The 24,514-nt window shown below is 34.9% G+C and overlaps 1 pseudogene; it reads right to left on the bottom strand.

Moving 5' to 3' along the window:
* Positions 1–2,911: 2,911 nt before the first annotated feature.
* LOC143579668 (putative protein phosphatase 2C 27 pseudogene) lies at positions 2,912–3,469 on the bottom strand (annotated as a pseudogene).
* Between the last annotated feature and the right edge of the window lie 21,045 nt (positions 3,470–24,514).

Genomic DNA, 24,514 nt, shown 5'->3' with positions numbered 1-24,514 from the left:
ACGTTATAATGATTTGATTTCGTATAACATAAATCGATTCAATTGACTTAAGATGATATAATTTGAAAACCATGTGATGTTTTTATTGAATATAAATCAATTTTCCGTTGCTAATTTCTTTCTTTTTTTTTTCTTTTATGAATTATCAAATAAAACGTATGTAATTTATTCTAATAAAACGTATGCGCATTTAACATAAAGTTTCAAGCGACTAAATTTTCCATTATAAAAATGAAGAGTCATGTATATTACAAGCAGTAAAACTATATTAGGTGAGTTCATATATTAAATAACTGGGTCAAGAAAATAGGTTTAACAATGGTCTTACGATTAGGGCAAAAATAAACAGAATTAGATGAAACATTTAAACACATAGGAGGAGCAAAAAAACTAAAGCAGTCCAAGTTTTGATTAACTGTTTCATATATTTCTAATAATCTCAATCAGGTGAAGGTAGCAATCTATAAATATGACAAGTGTAGATAAGGTAGTAATATTCACTGTTTATAATTTATAATACCATTGTTGGTATTATCACTCATGCCCATTAACAATGAAATAAACGTGACGATGTGTATTGACATCTGAACCATTTAAGCTATGACAAATCTTGTTTTGTACCTAACCTTTGAAGTAAGGTTTTAGTTGCAATTTAAAAAAAAAACAAACATGCAATTCCTTTAATGCTTTATAAACTTTACCAAAAAGACAAATGCATGGTAACTAATTCATGGATATCATGTTGTCCATGCAATAAATACATTTATATTAAATCCAGAAACTTCATAATTTGTATAACCTCTATTTAAATGTTTAATAATGGCACACTAAATATAATAATTATAACCTCATTATCGGTGCATCGAATAGTAACTACAAATTGTTATCTATTTTCTTTATTAATAGCGTACATAAACTTAACACACTATAACTTGTGGCATCGTGGAGTAGCATCTTAGTTAATATCAAGCTAAATTAGTTTTAAAACTTTTTGGTTGTCGCGATATATTCGTTGATTAAGGTGTTCGATATTATTTAGTGGAAAGAATGATAAAATAAACAGAATGGTTACCTCAAGTCCTATTATTGTTGCCCCATTCAACAGAAGCAACTTCAGTCACACAATAATCGCCCTTTTGATGCAAATCAGCCATAACATGATTAGCCTTCTCTATGTTATCATAGTACTACCAAAAGAACTCGGTATACGGAAGGACGAAACTCAGAATTGCCTGCCCTATTATTGTTACCATAGTCAACCCATACGATAATATGATCTAACTCCAAAAACAATCGTACTGATAACGTGTTGTAAAACAACTAGAACCTATTAACAATATAGAGAGAATGGGAGGAATGATTTCTTATTGATGTATATAACCAAATACAAGATGCTTATATTTATAAGGACTTTTACATTAATACAAGGATAATGAATAAATGGTGGTTATGCAAATGGAGAGTCACACTAATAAATAATAGTTCATAATATATAATTATATATTGATATTTTTTTAATAAAGGCGAACCTACTTTATTAACCATTGGATTTTATTGTTATGATTTGCAGTTTTTGGTGAAAATGATCATTGTTACTATTTATTTTACTTATCATTATGTTCTATTGATACCATAATAATATTATAAATAGTATATTAACATAAACCGAACTACATCTGGATAATGATAAGTGAGCAACAAGCTGCGTGGCTATCCTCTTTTGAATCGCAAAGCCTATTCTACTAAAGATCAATCTTTGGTTCCTCGGGCTCTGCGAGTCACTGTGGACCACCTTCTGCACCCGCTCCAAAAAGCGAACCGCCTCGGGAGCTAGGGATCCAAATGTGTCGAAGGCAAAAGGAATGAACACCTGCTGATTCTCCAAACACGTTGCCGTATGCTTAGAAACCTTCCTAGATTACGCCCTCAAAACCGCATATCCCGGAACGAAGACACTGTCTCTCAGCCCCACCAACAGGGACACCCCAGTGAGGTCGACACACGCATACTTACCTCATGCCCATTCAAACACAAGAACGTTCGCAGGACGCATGGTAAATCTCTCCTCTCATAGATCAGTCTGAAAGTTATCAGATGCCCCTTTCTTGGCCACGTGTAGTGGTAAAGCCCCACCTAAGAGCGTCATGTAACGCGTGGCGTTCACGTCATAAAAGGGGCTTTATGCGAAAAGTAGTGTATTGATATGAAATCTCATAACCCTCTTTTAATAATCACATAATTATTACTTTTTTTATTTTTTTCTAATTTTTCAACATAAATAAACATATAAATGGGATGGAAAAATCATGATAGGCCAAGCGCTCCTCACACCCGGCGCCTTCAACAAAACGCCCGATGCCCAAAAAGCCCTCATAACTCCCCCAGAGGTCTAAGTATATCCTCTTGTGTTTTTCTCTTTTGTCGGGCCTTTTACAGTGCTTTGAGCCTGGGATTTTATGTTTATTGTTACTTTTGGATTTTCATCCCTGGCCTAGTTTACGAAAAGCTCAAAAGAGACTTTTTTTCATCTTTTAAGAATAAATTTTTCCACCTAATATTTTTCCAATATTATATTGTATTTGTATATATTTAAGCCCGTCACTTTTTTTGTTTTTTTAAGTGACAAACACCATATCACTAAGTATGTATCATTCGGTTTACCTTAAATAATATACGAAAACTGTGATTTGATTGTTTTTTAAAAAATGCATTTCAGGTTGTAAAAAAAGTGTACAAAATGATTAAATCACCGTGTTACAAATTTACAAATTGTTCCAACTGCTTTATAGATACAATTAACAATTACCCATTCTAAAATTGTTTTATTCCCTCACATGAATGTATATACAACTGTCAATTTTTCACCATCATCATCATCACCTCCAAATTTTCTTAAAAAACAAAATATTTTTCACCATTCAAGATGGAATTTAAGATTAAGCAACCCTTCCGCATAAATGCTCCGTCGTACTCTACCTCTCTGCACCACCATTTGTGGTGGCGGATCCGTCTGAAAACACACAATAACCACCGTCAAATTATCATTTGATCCTCTCTTCATCGCTTCTTCCGCCATCTCCTTACAACACCTTTCCACATCATTATGATCCTACAACTGTCGCCTAAAAAAATCCACCGCATTTTGGTTCCTAAACACGTCCCAAATCCCATCACTTCCGATAATCAAAATCTCGTCTTCTTTTTTTAGTGTGGTGAGTTTGAGCTCCGGCTCAGAAATCAATGGACCGATGTGGTCATCCATTTCTTTCAGCCCTTTGGTGTGCCAGTTACCTATGGCTCGAGTCACGGCTAACGGACCGTTTAAGTAGCTGTCCTCAACGAACCCACCTAAGGATTCGATTCTAATTCGTTCTTTGCCGTAGCACGGTCGATATTCTTTTGACATCTCAAAAGCTAGCCCATGTCGTGAGAAAACCACCCTACAATTTGCAGCATTTACCACAAGTAGAAAATTGTAGACAAATTATAATCTAAACATAAAATTAATCTTATCTTACTCATTAGAAGTAAAATGACAAGGCTAGGTGTTAAGCTTATATTCAGTTCTAGCCTAATCTCCTAATCTTTTAATCTTTCATTTCATTCATCCTAGTTATCCATATGTTTTGGGTCAAAACCATATTGGTAATTGAGGAAATTAAAAGTAAAATATTGATAGATCAAATAAGTAGAAGTATGAAAGTTAACTAGTATAAAATATCCAAGAATAACCTTTTTCCATGGTTGGCTTGTTCCTTTCATGTCAGTATTTCCCACTAACACTATATGTTGCATTATCCTAGGTAACCGTCACACGTGGTCTAAAATTGTTAGTATTTAATAATGATGGATATACTTGTGATAAAACAACAAATGTTGTATATAAATAGATTTTCTCAATTCGTAAATTTGATATACTAAACTTCTTATTGTTTGTTGTATATTTTCATTTTTCCCTTTAATTTTGTTCATTTATTTAAATTAACGGACCTTATTTATTTTTTTATCATTTGGCAAATGAGTTCAAAAGTTTTATCATTTGACAAATGAGTTCAAAAGCTAGTTGTATATAAATAAAGACATGAAAACAGTAGAAAATATGGTTTAAGAAATATAATATACATAAACAAGGTGTTAGAGCATTCTCAACCTATTCTCTATATTTGTGTAAGGAAGTTTTGTAAATTATATTGTATGGTTAGGAGTGGTTTCGGGTAAATGAGAGAGAAATGTTATATGAGAAAGTTAAATTTGGGGTTTCACAGTTCTTCCAATATAATATTTTAATATTTTCTAAAAGTGGTTGTGAGTGAAGAGAGAGAAAGATAATGATAAATGTATAACATGTATTATTTAATTAAGCAGGAGAGAGAAAATACAATGATTTTAGTGTAATTATATGATATATATGGATATATGGTAGGGAACTGAATGAGAATGCTCTTAGAAACTTGGAATCTTGAAATGAATTTCATTTATATTAAATGTAAAATTAAAAATTAAAATAAACATAAAAACGAAGAAGTAAATAGAAAAAACCACCACTAGCTTTACATATACCTTCTAGGGGTGTTCGAAACTGGATATCCGGAGTTTCGGATATCTAAAAATTTCGGATAGTGGATTTCACTATCCGTATCTGTATCCGAAATTTTGGATATTCCGAAACTTCGGATACGCATTAGGATTATCCGTTCGGATATCCGAACACAAGAGACAAAAAGAAAATCATATTTACTTAAAGTTAAAGCTACCTTCCAAACAACAAAATCAGATCTAAGTTTAACCTTAAACAACAAAAGGCATTTCAATCTAGTCCAGTTGTTTCAAAACTTGAAATAATAAAACATTCAAGACTTGAAATCAGGTATTCAAGTTTTAATTCTTAGTTAAAACCAACACTATGTGAAAATTGATCTTCGGCCACACGAAAAAAGTGTGGCCGTAGGCCTTTAGCCACACACATTTGGTTCAGGTCATATGTGATCAAAGGTCGCGACACCGTGGGTATGATATGGCCACACAGAGTTTTTAGTGGCCTAATTTGGTAATAAGTGTGGCTAAAGGGTACAAGCATTAGTTGCTGGCCATCAAGAAGCCTCTCCAATAAGTGTGGCTAAACGGTAGAAAATGGCCACATGACAATTTACTATGAGTGACCATTGTATCTATATAGCCACATGAATTCATGTTTCAGCCACATGAATTTTATATTAATGTGGCCAACAGGGTTGTGTTAAGCTTGCATTGTGACCTATACCGTGTGGATATAGCAAAGAAATGGCCACCTAAATTTAATAATAGGGTGGCTAATTATATGATATAGACACTAGATATTACATTAAAAGTGGCTAAATATGTTTACTTGCCACTCAAAAACTCCTTTGTAGATTATAGTGTGGCCATTGTCTTACCGTTTATCACACATAATGTTTTTCTTAATATAAAGTGTGGCTATTGTAAAACTTTTTGTCACACATAGTGAGTTACTGTGTGGCTAATCATATCTTATAGACACTAGAGGTTATTGTGAATGTGGCTAAAAATGTGAACTTGCTAGTCAAAAACTCTTTTGTAGTTTGTGGTGTGGCCATTGTCTTACCGTTTGTCACACATAATGCTTTTCGTAATTTAAAGTGTGGCTATTGTCAAACTTTTCGTCACACAGAGTGAGGTACTGTTTGGCTAAAAATATCATATAGACACTGGAGGCTGTTGTCAATGTGGCTAAAAATGTGAACTTGCTAGTCAAAAACTCTTTTGTAGTTTGTGGTGTGGCCATTGTCTTACCGTTTGTCACATATAATGCTTTTCCTAATTTAAAGTGTGGCTATTGTCAAACTTTTCGTCACACATAGTGAGGTACTGTGTGGCTAATAATATCATATAGACACTGGAGGTTGTTGTCAATGTGGCTAAAAATGTGAACTTGCTAGTCCAAAACTCTTTTGTAGTTTGTGGTGTGGCCATTGTCTTACCGTTTGTCACACATAATGCTTTTCCTAATTTAAAGTGTGGCTATTGTCAAACTTTTCGTCACACATAGTGAGGTACTGTGTGGCTAATAATATCATATAGACACTGGAGGTTGTTGTCAATGTGGCTAAAAATGTGAAGTTTCCACTCAAACACTCTTTTGTAGTTCGTGGTGTGGCCATTGTCTTACCGTTTGTCACACATAATGCTTTTGTAATATAAAGTGTCGCTATTATCATACTTTTCGTCACACAAAAATGTTTATGTTGTGGCTAATGGTCATTTATAGACTCCAATTTTTGTAATTTCAGGTGTGGCTATTGTCTTACTTTTGGCCACACCTATTTAATGTGTTCTATGTGGCCAAATTATGGGTAATTAGGAAATATATAATTATTTTTTATTTTTTGTGCAGTAATATAAAACAGCTATAAGCAAGCATGACAAAACAAAATTAGAAACAAATTATATTAACAATAATATTCACTTAAGCAAATGTATATGCAAAATATCTTACAAAACACAAAAATAACGACTACCTATATACTAGCTAAGGCGTCGGTTTTTTTGGCACTGCTCCTTGTCTTCTGTTTGGTCACCCGGTCTATCGTTGTGTACTTTGCCTTTGCCTTCTTTCCAGCTCTGTCTGGTTCTTTTGAGGATGGGAGTGGTGGTAACTGGAACAACAGAATATGAAAAACAAATATGTATAATTAATGTCGTATTTTGTAATTGAATAGAACAAAATAGTATGCATACATACATACCGAACGCTCGTTTAACTGTGCGTGAACCTTTCGGCGGGAAGTTTGTTTATGTTCGTTTATCTTTGTTCAATTACGTTAGTTTAGATTATAAACAAACGAACATAAATGAACACAAGTGTTAATTTTTTAAGCTAAATGAAAAAGAACATAGATATTTGTTCGGTTAAGTTAAAAGGGAACAAACCTCCTAGTCACATAAGATTAGGTGTTCTGGCCAAGCAACAAAAGTAGCAATTGCATTGCCAACAGTCGCAATTTTACCTGCCTCACATGGAATAATTGCTTGTTCCTTTATGGCTCAATCAATACTAACTTTATAGCAACCCTCCGGGATTGCTTTTCCATGCAACTGTTGTGGAACCGGTGACCAATAAACTTTACCATTTGCCACCTTGTTACGGTTGTCATGCACACACAAACGACACTCATACACTTATAAACCAGCATGTAAAATTAAGATGGCTTAATTGAAGTCAATATATAAGTACATACCCATGTTTGTGGGAACTTAACAATGTTTCGCGCAGTACATATTTTTATTTCAGCAGGTGGGGAAGCTTCATCCGTAGATACATCAACTTTTCTTTAACGGCTTCTCCATTTTACCTAAAAACCATTCAATGAATCAATCAACAATTAAAGGAAAAACTGAAATTGCTGAATACTTACTGATGGTTGTTTTGAGCCGTTACTATCCGGAGTGTGGTGTAGTTGTGTTGATGCTTGGTCAACATTGTTCTCTACAGGCTTCATTGGTAATATAAAAGAAATTGGAATTGTTAGACTTATTAGGTTATAAAATATAAAAACTGAAACTGCCAAATACTTACTGATGTCGCGCTATGGGGATCGACTACCGTTTGTTCAACACTTTTTTCCACAGACTTGGCCTGTAATTCGGTAATAGAAAATGAGCACACTCACATTGGAAACGAATTATAAAAAGTACTGAAATTGTCAAATACTTACTAATGTTGCGATATGGGGAGCGGGTACCATTTCGACAATTATTTAGCCGCAGACTTGGCCTAAAATTAACTTATGCAAAATCAGCACACTCACATGGAAAATTAATTATTAAAACAAATCAATCAAACTGTCAAATGTTTACCTGAGAAGCGGATTCTTGTTGCACAGCCTCACCTGAGGTTAAGATGTTTCCCACAGAACTGGCCTACAAATCAATTTATTAGGTTACCAGACTCACACCCCAATATTTACCTGTTGTCAATCCGTACCCAATCCCTTTTAAAAACCCACCTTTCTCTTTGCCAAGCACTAAGGTGACGGCATCTGTGCACGGTTCAAGTGCCAGGGCTCCGGAGGCGATCTGCCCCTCATGCTGAACCTGCAAGAAAACAAATATTCTAATACACTTGTAACACGCTTATGTACAAAAACATATATAAATATTCTAATACGCTAGTAACACGCTTATGTATCCACATCAAGTGTTGAGACAAGTTATACAGACTCAAGTTTTTTTGACACCAATATAAGGCAATGAATTGACTTTAACATGATTTAAAAAGTTTAATACTAAAACATACTAATTTGGTTGCCACGCCTTCGACAACATCATTCTTGTATGCACCATCTTTGTCCTCCCTTCCTTTCATCCACATTAATGCACGGCCGGGGATCTCATCCGGTTCAATTTCCTTCTTTTTGACCTTGTAAAATATTCAAGAGAAAGCAGCTGACGGTCATGCGTTAGACACATAACCAACAAATCATTGAACTAGAGAGAAAGCAGCTGACGGTGATTACCAGTTTCTCTCGAAGGTAGGTATAACCCCCTCGTCCCATGTGATGATCAAAAACATTCTTCGCTCGATCTCCCTTTGATGAAGCCGATTTTTTCTTCAACCACACATTATAATCATTTCATTATATTTAAACAAAAAACATAAACCATATAAAGTCGATCAATCTACGTTTGCAGAGTAGAGGATATATACCTGAAACTGCTCTGATTGTGTATACTCAACGAAGCGATCCCAGTCTTCTTGCCTGATCATATTCCTGTGTCCCTTGGGTATCGCCTTCAGCTTCAGAGGTTTACCGATTTTCAGCATAATGTATTTGGCATACATTTTTCTTCTGAAATCCCGAAGAAGGTGTCCAAGCCGATTCATCACAGAAGGCTTGTGACACGCCTCAATCTCAAAATATTTCTGCATAATATAATACAGTAAAGGTAAATTACATCTCAAAATATAAAATGCACAAATAAAAATAAAGAATAACCGTTATTTGTTCCCACAGTTTATCTCTAAGCTCCTTTGTGACCTCCCTCCAACTTAAATGTCTCAAGCCAACTATTTTCCTTACAACATCCCCTAAAAAACTTGCAAACTTTGATATGTTTTGGCCAGTGAACCTACCCATATTATCAAACTCCACTGCCAGTCTAACACCACCAGAGTTTGCATATTCGGTACGTAGCTTAGGTAACCTCGTCAACCCCCTTGTAGGTTTTTTCTTAGTAGCAAAACTGTTGATGGGTTCGATAACCATCGTCCCTATATCATCGTCCCTACCAGTCTGACCGTCGTCGGCGGCGGCTTCATTGCTGGAGTAACCTTCAGTGTCGTCTGATTGAGCGTCATTGTCGTCGTTGGCTTCCTCATCGGAGTATAAATCATGTTCTTCTTCGATTCTTTCATCTATAAGCTTCATCTTCGATTATTTTTTTAATAATTTGGAGTGTAATTTGGAGTATAAATCACTGTCGTCTGATTTGTGGAGTGGAAAATTTTTAATAATTTGGAGTGTAATTTGATTTTTAGAGTGTTAAATGTAATTTGGAGTTTTTGAATATCTGGAGCCAATATTTTGGAGGTTTTTGATTTTTGCCTCCTTTTTAATTAAGAACCAATAGATTATTGGCATAGTTTTTACGGCAGAGAACCTGGGGCTGAAAATAGGCACTTTGACAGAAGATGGTTGGATAAGCGTGTATTGCGTATTATGATATTTATATATGTTTATGTACATTAGCGTGTGACCAGCGTAATAGAGTTTTTTAACAAAGTATTATTTGTTTTATTTTTAGACTTAACCAAGTGTTTTTTGTTTTTTCGATTTGTTTTATGATACTCCATAATTACCAATTATTAAAAGTTTTCATACAAAAGGCACCATTACAATACATTCCATGAAACAAAATAAGAGTGAATAACAAAATAGATGATACAAGAAACTATAACATAGAATATGGAATTAATAACATAGAATATGGGGAAAGCAGATCTGAGAACATGGGGAAAGGCCACCGGCGGTCGGAATTTTGAGTTGGCAAGACATATATGATAAGCGACGGCTTGTGTCGATGATAACCACCAACAAGGAGATGATAAGCATTCAAATGGAAATGAGTTTAAGGGTGGAGGAACTAGGTATTAGGTGAGTAGGTTTCAAATTGTTATTAATATATTTAAATTCAATAAATAATTAAAAAAACAAATTAAAAAATTTCGTATATCGAAAATCCGAAAATTTTCAAATTATTATCCGAATCTGAATCCGAAAATTCTCGGATATTTCCGATAATGATTCGGAATTTTTTGAACCCCCTACTACCTTCCATAACTATGGAAGTTACAATTTAACTATATGAGTTTCATTTACAACATCTATTAACTAATCTATTAAAACAAAACATATTTTTCGCATGGCCATCAAATATGTCATTCATATAAAATATCAACTAATTAATTTCCATATATACAAATACCACCTAATTAACTAATTTTGAATTATCATTTCTTCAATTTAATAAATTTTGATTTTAAATGATATAAAAATTAATGTATTTATTATTATTGTATATATTAAATTACAAATATTGTTTGTGTCTTATATATTTTTACTATTCATTTGACTTTATGCATGTTGAGATTGTAATATGTGCTTCGTCTGTGGTTCCCACTTCACGTGTTGTAGTACGTGTTTTTCACTTTCTTCCCACCTCTTCATCCCTATGCTCCACTTACACTCCTCTTTCATCCTTTTTCTATTGAGAGATCACCGGTCACATATTGTGGTGGTGGAAGTATGACGGTGATGATTATCCACTTTCATTAACACTAAAGGTTCTTTCATTATTCTCTATTAACCAGTTTGTTTCATTTGCTAATTTTTAGTCTTTTGAGTACTCTTTTCTTTTGCTTTTATTATTTTAAGCCTTTTTAATGATTGTTATTGGCTTATTGCATTATTTGTAGACCACATTTCTTGCCCAGCAGTGGTTAGATGAAATGCCAGTAGCTAAAAGCCCCCAAGGTTGCAATCAAAGGTAGCTTGAAAAAAATTTACAGCGAAATATGTTATTTACTAATGTCGAATTATTCCTGTGCAGCTTACTATAAAGGCTATGATGATCAATTTAAACTGAGGGGACCTTGATTATGGGATTCGTATCGTGGTCATGAACTATGCAACCCTGAATTTCCAGTCATTTGATATCCCACTTACAGTTCTGAGCCTTTGCGATTGACGCCCGATAATACAACAGGTTAGATCTCTATTAATTTCCTAGTATGGCATGTGAGAAAATCTAATTTTGATAAAAAAAAAATATATGTGTTATTAACTTATAATTTAATTCCAGCCAAATATTGTATTATGAACTATTCTGATCTGTTGGTATTCTTTTCATTAATATTTTGAATGAGAGTGCTACATGAGACGATGATTATGATTCACCTCAGTAAGACGTTCTCTCTATTTTCTTAAGAGGCTGTGATGATGATTTATATGAAGAATCACATCTTGGCGGTGCATAATCGGAGTACAAAACTCTTTTGCAGCCATGTGTATTCTAATGCACTCATCTGAGCCTACGGATGGGGTATTTTTCATCCACCTAACAGGTTATGTCGGCTATTTTTTGAATATTATTTATCAATATGTTAAAAAGGCTGTGACGATTTTATCTTAGCCTTTTGTAAGTTTTCGTTAGTCCCGACGAGTGTCTTAAGCGTTCAAAGTTTGGTAGTTTACTGGCGACTTCAAGACTTCGCCACAACGCGTTAATTGATGGAAGAAGTGCATGATTGGTTCCAGCTATTAAATTCTAATATGGTTGTTTTATGTAACTTTTGGGCAAGAAAGTGTGGCTACTATGATTTTGAAACCACACCAAGGTGTGGCCATTGTTGTGTTTCCTGTTGAAAAGTATTCATATGATAAGTTGGTTTTTGGTTTTTGATTTTGTGAGGGGTATATTGGGAATGTTAATGTTGTGGTTCCAAACATTAATGTTTGAATCCTCTGTAGTAGCTTAGATAATGTGTTTTCCATTGCATGTGAAGGATGCTGACATCTTGCATCTTGAATTTCTATTGGCTATGATGCTTCGGTTTGGTTAAAAACGGAATGTGTTTCTTTTATTTGTACATTTTTTATGTTTAGTTTATGATATTTTGTTGGTTGAATCTTCGGTATGTATAATGCCGCTCCGCTATTCGGTATCACGACTTATAGTTATGTTGCAACCATAACGTACATCTGACTCTTTAGAATTTTAATTACATCTCGATAATTTTACATTTTGGTTATATATTTTTCCTTTCATTTGTATGTTGAGTTGGTTTAACATTTATAAAGTTTTGAGTGCTACACAATTAGCGTAGGTTTCCTTTTCTTTCCTTCAGATTTGGTACGGTCTGCATTAGTTGAGAGTAAGATAGAAATATTGTGCAAGCAATGTTGGTTGTGAAACTTTGAATTACCAATCATTTTATAAAGCCATGATCAAAATTAAGAAGATTCGATTTGACTACCAAGATCGATTTGACTACCAAGATCTGAGCTTCGGCTATGGTTTCACAAACCCCCTACGTAGTCGAATTACTAGTTATTTAATATTTATCAATTACCTCAATTAAACCAACTATGACTTCCTAAAAACTATATTATTAACAAACATAACAGGGTCAAAACGGGCGAATCAGGCTCATATTTAGTTCAATTCAATGGTTTTTTAGTAAAATTAGATCGGTTCACAACAGGGTCGAAACGGGTTGTTTTAAAATAATATCAAATTTTTTCGATCAAAAAATACGTATCAAAAAGGGTTATGATTCGAGTAAATTTGGTCGAATCGTGTTTCTTTAAATCATATTACTTTCCAACTTAAAAATAAAATTAATTATTTATGTATTCTTGGTTTTATATTAATTTAAACAGGCAGGTCGGGTTCGTGTTTGGTTCATAACAAGTTTAAATAAATTTACTTTTTGAGTAAAATAAGTTCGGCTTAAAACAAGTTATTTAAAAGAGTATCAAATTAGTTCCGGTCAAAATGGTCGGGTAAAAAAGAGTTATGATCATAATAAGTTTGAGTCGAAGCGTGTTATTTTAATGGATAGTATTTTCTAACTTAAAAGTCAAATTCATTATTCATATTTGGTTCAAAACAAGTTTGTTGAAATAACCGGTATTTTCAAACCCGATGGAAACATATTCCATTGAATTATTTCCTTTATGAACAATTTATGTTCTATTCCCTTGTCACTTTATATTTAGTGTAACATATAATTTCATTTAAGAAAAATTATTATACCTTACTTAATTGTTAGGCATTATGAACTTTTTTTAAATAATTATAATTATTTCATTTGCTATGAAATATACTTCATGTTTGATTTCACATATAACTTGTATCGAATATATAAACATTTTTTATAACATTGTATCATTTTCAGCATATATAATACACGAGTTACTAAGCTAGTTATTGAATATATTAGTGTCGTCAAGTCATTTCGTTTAATGTATCGTGTCCAAAACATAGCTAACGTGAATGAGATATCGATGCTCGAAGTTGAAATAGTGAAATAAATGAAGTGGTCGTTGAGCGGTTCACAATTGCTTCCTGCTTAATGTGTTAAATTCCCTATCCTTATGTCACCGTTAGTTCTAGGCTTAATAACTCTTGGCATAACTCACTTGAAATGGTTCATACTCACTTAATATATACAAGTTTATGTGCCTTGTTGAGTATGATTTTGGAGATGCGAGAACACCACAAAAGAAACTAGTGTGAATACTCTTTGTTCGGTTTCCTTCACCTTCTTCGTCTTCTCTATTCATTACAAGAACACAAATATACTCAGTGAAATCTTGGGTGCAAGATGTAATATCCCGGAAAATCTCATATTTATTTTGCGATAGAAATGTCAACTTTGAAAGTCGAAGGACCCCAAAATATTTTTATGGTATGGTAAAGAAGTTAAATAATGATATATATATATATATAAGTTAGAAGCACCCCATATTAAGGATATAAGAAAAATAAATCCATCCCACATAGAAAGAAGGAAAAAAATGAAAGCCTTTCAAATTGGTATAAACAGGAAAGATAAATCTATCTCATATAGAAAGTAAGAAAAACTTGGAAGCTTTTTATAAGGAGATGAGTTTCCATAGTAATATTCTTATATGCCTACGTGCACCCAGTGGTCCTAGCGAAGGGCGCGAAGCACCTGATGCGCACTAGCACAGGCTCGGGCGATGGGCGCAATGCGGCGCTTTGATGGCGCACTTTGCTCTTAGTAAAATGTACGGATTGGTTATCCAATAACCATGCATGTATCCTTTGTAATATGAAAACTATAGAAATCCAAGCTCATGATAATCGAACAATTCAAATTGTCGGTGACAAGGGCACTGGCAAAGTCAGCATAATCTCCATGATTAAAGCTAATAAATGATTAAATAAAGGATGTTTAGCATTCATGGTGTATGTTACCGAATAATGAAAACCCAAGGAGATAAAAGATGTACCTATATTATCCAAATTCCCTAACATCTTTCCCAATGATTTACCAGGTAATCCACCTAATCGAGAAGTCGAGTTTAGAATAGACTTGATGCCAGGAACTGCACCCATAGAGAAAACCCCATATCATTTAGGTCCAACAGAAATGAAGGAATTAAAGAAACAATTGAATGAACTGCTAGAGAAATGATTCATTCGTCCAAGTTTGTCACCTTGGGGAGCTCCGATGTTATGGATTAAAAAGAAAGATGGATCCATGAGGATGTGTATTGATTATAGAGCCTTAAACAAAGTAACTATTAAGAATCGGCATCTGCTACCTAGAATTGACGACCTATTCGGTCAATTGCAAGGTGTGAGCTACTTTTATAAAATAGACTTACGTTCAGGGTATCATCAATTGAAGGTTTAAGAAGAAGACATATCGAAGACGATTTTATGCACAAGATATGGTCATTACGAGTTAACCATGATACCATTTGGACTTACTAATTCCCCAGTCGCTTTCATGGACATGATGAATAAAATTTGCAAACCCTATTTAGATAAATTTGTAATCGTGTTCATCGAAGATATAATCGTTTATTCTAAATCAGAAAAATATCACAAAGTGCATCTTAGGATCTTACTTGAACTACTTAGGAACGAGAAATTGTACGCTAAGTTTTCAAAGTGTGAATTTTGGCTTCATGAAGTACAATTTCTTGGTCATGTGGTTAATGCCAAAGAATTCAAGTAAACCATGCCAAGATTGAAGCTATAGCTAAGTGGGAAATTCCTAGAACGCCAACTGAAGTTCGAAGTTCCTAGGTTTGGGTGAATATTATAGAAGATTTATTGAAAATTTGTCACGTATAGTTGTTCCCCTTACTTCGTGAACTCGAAAGAACGTCAAGTATAAATGGGGAACCAAACAATAAGAAGTGTTTGATTTACGTAAGAAACAACTTACTATCGCACCTACGTTGTCCTTGTTAGAAGGTACGGAGGATTTCATTGTATTTAGCGACACATCTCATTAAGCTTTGGGTTGTGTAATAATGCAAAGAAAGAAAGTAATTGTCTATGCTTCTCGTCAACTGAAAGTACACGAAAAGAATTATACGACTGGCGTTAGGTGCCATAATTTTTTCTTTGAAACTATGGAGACAGTATTTCCATGGAGTTAAGTTTATCGTGTACACCGATCATAAGATTTTAAAGCACATATTTGACCAGAAAGAGCTTAACATGCGTCAAAGGAGATGGATTTAATGATTATGATTGTGAAATCATCTATCGTGAAGGTCAATGTGGTGGATGATGCATTAAGACGAAAAGAACATGAGGGACCCAAGAGATTTAGAGCTTTAAGATTAGAACTTCAGATAGATCTAATCGAACAAATCAAGAAAGCTCAAAAGTAAGCCACTGAAGAAAACAACATCTCCGAAAAAAAGTGTAATGGCACAATCGACTCTTTAGTAAAAGGAAATGATGGTATACTCATACTTGGAAATTGGATCCGGGTACCAATAATCGGAGAGTTACGTGAAAATATAATGAATGAAGCTCATAAATCGAAATACATGATGCACCCCTTTAGTGATAAGATGAACCAAAATCTTAAAAACCTAACTACTGGTGGAATGGAATGAAGAAAGACCTTGCTCTGCATGTAGCCAAATGTCTAACTTGTTTACAAGTAAAAGTCGAGCATCAAAAGCCTTCGGGTTTGATTCAACAACCTAAACTTCCCATTAGAATATGAGAAATGATAACCATGGATTTTATAACAAAACTTCCAAAGAATACTCGTCAACATAATGCAATCTGGGTTATCATCGATAGGTTAACCAAATCCGCTCATTTCTTACCTATCAACGATTCTTACTCTATGGATAGATTAGAACGGATATACGTAAACAACATCGTATAATTACATGGTGTGCCATTATCTAGCATATTCGATCGAGATAGTAGCTTTACATCTCATTTTTGGTATAGTTTCCAATAAGCGTTAGGAACTCAATTGAACCTTACCTTAGCACTGCCTATCATCCTCAAACTGATGAGCAGAGCGAATAAACAATTCAAACTCTTGAAGATATGCTCCGACCTAGTGTGATATACATAGGAGGAAGTTGGGACGATCACCTTACCCTAATGAAATTCTCGTATAACAATAGTTATTACACAAGTATTCAACTCGCACCGTTCGAAGCTTTGTATTGACAAAAATGTAGAACGCCGGTATGTTGGTCTGAAACTGGAGATAACCAAATGTTTGGACCTGAGACAATCCAAGAAACCACGGACAAAGTGTTCCAAATTCGTGACCGACTTAAGACGGCAAGAGATCGACAAAAGAGTTATGTTGTTGTCCGTCGTAAACCATTGGAATTTCAAGTAGGTGATGAGGTGTTATTGAAAGTATCACCTTGGAAAGATGTTGTCCGATTCGGAAAGATAAGGAAACTACCTCCACGTTTTGTTGGACCATTCGAAGTGCTTGAACGAATCGACACTATAGCTTATCGCTTACGTTTGCCCGAATATATGAAAGGATTACACGAAGTATTCAATGTTTCCAACCTACGTAAATGTCTGGCTGACGAGACTTTAGCGATGCCTTTAAGAGATGTCGAAATCAACAAAAATATAAAATTTATAGAACAACCTCTGCAAGTTGAAGATTTCAATGTTAAGAAATTTAAAAGGAGGAAACTAAAGTTAGTCAATATAAGATGGAATTCCAAAAGAGGATCGGAATTTACTTGGGAATTAGAATCTGAGATGAGAAGAAGATTTCCGCACCTATTTTAACGAATCTGGAGGGCGAGATTCATTCCAAGGTGGGGAGGATGTAACATCCCGGAAAATCTCATATTTATTTTGGGATAAAAATGTCAACTTTGAAAGTCGAAGGACCCCAAAATACTTTTATGATATGGTTAAAAAGTTAAATAACAGGAGATATATATTATAAAGTTGGAAGCATCCCATATTAAGGAAATGAGAAAAATGAATCTATCCCACATAGAAAGAAGAACGAAAATGAAAGTCTTTCACAAGGATATAAGTAGGAAAGATAAATCCATCCCATATGGAAAGTAAAAAAAACTTGGAAGCTCTTTATAAGGAGACGAGTTCCATAGTAATATTCTTATATGCCTATATGCACCCAGTGGTCCTAGCAAAGGGTGCGAAACACCCAACCCGCATGGGCTTGGGTGATGAGCGCAATGTGGCGCTTTGATGTCATTTTGCACTTCGCCCGCTTGAGAGCCGCCTTAGTATTTTTGGAAAATGTAAGCAAGACCAAGACGTGACAAGTTATCAAAGTCAACGGACTAAAAAGGAATCTAAAAAGTGAGACACTTCGCGCTACGCGAAGGAACCACAAAGAAGTGCTTCGCATTACGCGAAGTGGTCATGAAGTAAATGTGCCATGTAACGACACGTGCCAACACGTCATAATACACGTGTCACCACGTGATGACATGTGGCAAGCCTAGTAGCTGTCACATCAGACCTATAGGTCTACTTCGTGCGACGCGAACGAGTGCTTCGTGATACGCGAAGGACAAAAGATTACAATGGCGATTAAGTGGTCCTTCGCGCTACTTGCGCGAACATGATGGAAGCCCTTCGCGCAACGTGAAGGAACACAATTTTTACCTATAAATAGGCAGCCACAGGGTGATGTCCCATTTATCCATCCACACTTAAAAAACAATCACTTAACCTCGAAGTACGTTCCATGATCCCTACCCTCCGACGTGTTCATCTTTTGAAGTACGTGCAAGGAGTAGAAGTTCTGTTCGTTTATTTCCCTCATTTACCATCGACAAGTAGAAGTGTTGCCCGAATCAAGCACATGCATTTCATATAAACTAGCCATACAAGGCAGGGGTTCTGCCCGGTTATTTTATCATGTATGGCTTAGACCCTAGTCGGGCATATAGTCTATACATTGATCAAATAAATAAGTGAAATATGGTTTTTATAAGACGAGGGTGTAGATAAAATATTATTTCTTTATGATAATAACGATTTTATCATGTTTCTTAAGAAAGAAGAAACTTAATATCGTCTCTTCATGATGAAGAAACGTAGTCATTAAAATGGTGAAACCTCTTGGGCTAAAAGCCCAAGTATTATATAAAAAGAGAAATGATTACAAGGTAATGATTATGCAAACAGACTAAAGGCTTAAAGCTAGATCGTTGATCTAGTATTTATAAAAGGTTATTCTCGTACTATAGGTTAGAGGTAACAAGAAGCATACATCAGTGAGACACGCTGATCATAACCAAGGTGAATACGTCCAAACTCTTTACAACTTTGTAAATCGAGTCATTAAATGCTTACATGTTATTATGTATCCCTGAAATGTTATAAACAAAAGTAATCACTGGACCTCAGGCTATCGTATATGTTTGTCTGGATCCTTACATATGTGAGTAGACGGTGGGCACACTGCAATACGCCTGATAACGCCTTCCCCACGTTGGGTCGGAACTAAGTAATGTTCGAGTGGGGATTATCTTGTGTATATTGGTAGTAGCTAAGAGATCTCGAACGCTGCGGTATTTAATGAGCGATTTTGAGTTAAGATGGAGTTTGTAATTGATGTGCAAAAAACGATATATATATATATATATTAATAACTAATTCTCGCAATTCAACACTAAGTTTTAAATTTATAAAACCAAAAAATCCTAACTAAGCTTCACACAAACGGCAAGTGTATCGGTCGTGTAGCAGCACAGTCTAATGGAAGTCCGGTTTTCGAACACAAATACACGTGAGAACGGCTCAGATAATTAACCCTAATACAAGTCCTGCCTAAATAATATATTTATGGAATATTGGATTTTAATAATCCCTATTAAATGGTTTTGGCCGATAATAATCCCTATGCATTTTATCTCCACTAGCGGTCCCAAATTCAAAAAAGTTGGCCCCATTGGTCCCCCGTTAAAAAGGACTTAACGACGTTATACGTTTTTCCGAATTTCAAACTAACTTTTTAGGGCTATTAATCGGAAGAAAGATACGAGTCGAATGATATAAAACTTAGCTCCAAACAATGATCCAAACGACTTGATTTTGGTTAATTGTAATTTCAAACACCCGAATTGAAGCATTGTTTTGTCATTTTGAAGCACTGTTTCGAACTAAGTTTTACACCAATCGACTCGTATCCTCCTAACGATCGAAAGCCCTAAAACATCTGTTTGAAATTCAGAAAAAACTATAACGCTGTTAAGTCATATTTAATGGGGGACCATTGGGTCCAACCTTTTTGAATTTGGGACCGCCAGTTGCGAGAAAATGAATATCGATTATTATCGGCCAATACCATTTAATAGGGATTATTAAAATCCAATATTCCTATATTTATTTATCTTAATTATTTAAACTAACTAAACTTAACTAATTTAACTTAACTAACGGTGAAACTTAACGGAATTAACGATAATAAGAAAACTTAACGACACTAACCGAGCTCTTAACGAATATGGAGAAACAACTACCTAGGCAAGAATCCTATTGATCGTTCAACGGCTAACTAAATGACCTAATCACACGACACCGGGATCTTAAAATAATCAACTGAGGCTCATTAAAGTTCGCTAGATCACCTCTCGGTCTCACCAACTAACCCTGACAAATCTAAGAAAATTGAATAAATATACCGGGAAAAAGATTACTAAGGTACCCTAATGACACATCTCCTCTCGGACTCAATGATACAAAACTCGCTTAAAATTGGTACTAGCAATTCTAGGGATAAAGGGGTAACAAAATCTAATCTGATCTAAGACACTTATTTGCACGCAAAACTAAACCGGACAAGACCAAAACTCGCTCTCGCACAAATCTAACCTAACCGAATAAAGATTCGAGACAAACCGACTCCCTATTACCTCTCGGTCGCAAGGAAGGTGAACCTATTGAATGTTAATAATTAATTGCACTCAAAATTCCTATGGCCGCGCTAACCACAAATAGATCAAAAACACCAAGTCTATGACCTAAACTTAGAACCCTAACCTAATGACACAAAATCAATCAATCAAGGCAATAAGGAAAATCAGATACATAAATTATATAAAAACAATATGTTAACACATCAAAGATCAAACTAAATACAGCTTTTCAATAATAATACGTCATGTGACCAATCAAAACCAAATAAACCGTCAAACAAAATCAATATTCATCTCAACCTAGGTAGTTTAAGGGTTTAGCCAACAATCATGTTCAATAGCAAATCAAAATAAATAAGTTTAAAGTCTGAATTCATAAATGATATAATAAAATCAAACCGAGCAACAAAGTTTGGATAAATAGCTATTGAACCGGGCGTTCTCTCGTTGGATGAACATGTGCTTGCACCTTTACTTGTTTTTCCTTGCTTCTCCTGCTCCAAACAGCCCGCCTTTTTGTTTCGTCTGCCTTTCTCTCTTTCGAACTCCACCACCTAACCTCTTATTTCTCTCGTGACCTTCTGCCTTTTCTTGCGCTACAATCTTCCCTAAAAATAATAATTTTGTTGTCTCTCCACTAATATTTTCCGTGCGTCTCACCTTATACAGCATTTTTTTATTTCCTCAAATAATTCCTTTATGTTGCCTTGCGCTAAAATCCCCAGCCCAACAAAGATTTTCCTTTCACTTGGGCCCACTTTTTTTGTTAATTCTGCATTTGTTATTAACGTAAACATAAATTAAATGAATTTGGCCGTATGCATTCATAAAATTTGACGCATAACAATTGAAGTTACGTTTCTTTATTTTAATTCTCATACATATACTCATTTCATTTAATAAATATGTTTCAAGTAAACAATTTTAAATTAATAATCATTATATAATTACTTATTAAGAGTTGATTATCAAATTAAATAAAACTTGTACAAATTTTCACTCGTCAATCTCAAGTTTAATAAGTACACCATTTTAGCTCGTGGTCTCATGAAACTTTATAAAATCCAAATATGAGCCAAATGAGACTAATATTTTATTAAAAGGAACTCAAAAACCACTTATAGTATAGGAAAGATTTATATTATTAATATATATTTTAGGCCACATCAGTAATTGTTATTCAGATTTCAAAACTTGATTATTTCCTAAGTTACGTTGCCACGTTGGGTTGAGACCTAAGTTATGTCTTGAAGGGATATTTAAGTATTAAATTATTGGATTATTGGATTAAAATAATCTCACTTTTAATGTGTTGGCCAATAATAATCCAACCTGAGTTATTTTCCTCTAGTAGTCCCACATTTTTCATGTTTTTTGTTTTATGATCCCCCGTCAAAGATAATTAACGGGGTTACTTTTTGGTTGATGTGGCTTGATGAGTTGGCATTTAAAAATCCTACATTGCTTTTTTTTTTGTCTTTCTGGGCAAATTAATTGGCATCCCTCGCCCATTTAACCCCCAAATGATCGATTGGAGCCTAATTCCACATCCGGATATCACAACCACCCGTTCTTCGGAACCCGGCCCAAATGAAGGGTGTTGTTTCAACCATTCTTTTTTCTTTTCATCCCAGTTTTTAATCCGGTTGTTGATAGTGTACCCCGATTGTCGAGTTGTCATAGAAATTCGGGTCGGGTGGGTCGGATCTTGGATTTAAACCAGTAAAACCGCCGACACAAACGTTGCTCGTGATGAAAATTGAGGATTTAGGATCGGAAACAGGTCTTTCATAGTTTGGTGTTGTGGGTGTTTGAGAAAGTCCATACGAGAAGCAACGCAGCGACGGCGCCGGAGAAGAAGATGAAGGCGTCGGAAGTGATGGAGAACGAAGACGAAAATCGCCGTACCCCCCCCCCCCCCCCCCCCGTTGTTTCTTGTCGGCTGAGCTACAAATGGTGAAGGAAAAACCTCTGGTGATTTCATTGGGGTTTCATCGGTAGAGGTCCGACAAGGTTAAGGTGAAGTAAGTAGGACTTTTAAATGCCTAGAAAGAAAAAAAGCCATTTAGGATTTTTAAATGGCAACTCATCAAGCCACATCAGCCAAAAACTAACCCCGTTAGTTATTTTTAACGGGTGATCATAAAACAAAAAACATGATAAAGGTGAGACTGCTATAGGGAAATAACTCACATGAGATTATTATTGGCCAACACATTAAATGTGTGATTATTTTAATACAATAATCCTAAATTATTTTGTGTCAACGTGTTCACCAACATACGTTGCTGACGTATTTTATAAATTGTTTTACATGTAATCATGAGTAGGTTGGAGATGGAGGATAGCCGGTAGATGATCTGATGGCTTAGATAAAGTTTTAATATTAAAATGATGTAAATTATGGTTTTCATGTTTCAAACACTTTTGTAACAACTAACGGATGTGTAATTCTTGTCATTTGAAATATATTAATATTTTAATTAAAGTCTTGCTTTACAATCCTAAAATATGATCTATTTACAAAACAGGTATCAACTTTTGATCACACTCATAGGCTCTAAGTTAAGGATATGACACAAGAGCCATCTCTGCCTGATGGAGGTTTCGCTGCCATCATCCCGTCTGCCGAATATCTGGGCTCCCACTCTGGCGATATATGATAACTGAAACGAGTTCTTCAAATTCAAATCTCCTCTGAACGCATCCTTATATCCATCGCATTTAATGCAATGAGGAATCGTGCAGAAGCAAATGGATGGGGGGCCAATAAGATAACGCCAAGTCAAACGGGAAAATTTTAAAGGTGTTCAATGATGGTGCGTGACAGCCACGCGCCTACAAAAAGCACACCTAACATGACAGAGGTCATGACCTGTGCTTGACAGTCAAACGTCCTTTCACCTTTATCACTAAATCTTACCCTTAGCTCTCCCAACTAAAATAAGGCTTCCTTCACAAAGAAGGTATAGACGACAGCACCCGCCAAAAAACATCACTAGTCCAAATTTGCATCCGCTTGCTCACAAGCACGAGAGAAACAATGGACTGGGACCTGAATATATAGATTCAGGACCAGTGCACTAGTTTAAGTAAACAACAAAGTGGTACGTCTTGAACAACACCCTCAGGTGCAAGAGCCATCTCCGGTAGTGAATGTAGCGTTTCGGTTGGTGTACCATGTTAGACAAACGTCTTCATTTGAGAAAATAAATATAACGATACTCTCGTTTTACAAGGGAAATACTTTAGTACAATACCGCTTACAATGCTAAAAGAAATAAATATGAAGTACAATTAAAACATATATGTTTATTTGATTTAATAATCTCTATTAAATGGTATTGGACGATAATAATCCCAAGTCAGTTATTATCAGTGGCGATCCCAAATTTAAAAAAGTTGGCCCCAAATGGTCTCTCGTTAAAAAAAATTTAACGCCGTTATATTTTGTTTTGTTTTAAGCCACCAAATTGGTTGGACCGTCCCTACACTAAATCTCCATTTACTTTGCCAATTGGACCAAATAGCCATAATCTTTATATATAGATAACTAGCTTTTGAACCCGTGTAATACACGGGAATTTACAAATGATAAAAATTAATAAAGTTTGCTATTTTAAATAAAGATACAAAATTATAGGGAAAAAGAAATTAAATACATATTACAAACAATAACCAGTTTAGAGTCTTAAATTTACAAATTTGAGAAAATCTCTTTATACACAACATTCGTAGTTTTATCACAAGTATTCCCTTCATTATCCAATATCAAAAGTTTAAGACCACGTCTGCTGGTTACTGTGGATAACGCAACATATAATTGCCAGTGGCAAAAAACAGGACATCGGAGGAACAAACCAACCCTAAAAAAGAGATTGCCCTCGGCTCTTATTAATCGTCATAGCAAAGCATACAACGATCGGAAACTGTCTACTATTAAATTTGAATGGAAACTTTTCGTCAGTCGAAGTCAAAGTAACTATGCATATAACATGACGTTTAACCTTGTTCCGTTACACAAACCATTCTTCTGATCAATATTACTTAGCAATATAACTGAG

This window comes from Bidens hawaiensis, unplaced genomic scaffold (genome assembly GCF_021521415.1).
Source record: "Bidens hawaiensis isolate Kalapana, Puna unplaced genomic scaffold, B.hawaiensis_p1.1 tig00029900_1, whole genome shotgun sequence".
Classification (NCBI taxonomy): Eukaryota; Viridiplantae; Streptophyta; class Magnoliopsida; order Asterales; family Asteraceae; genus Bidens; species Bidens hawaiensis.
Note: the sequence above shows the minus strand (reverse complement) of the source record. Positions and strands in the feature narration are given on the sequence as shown.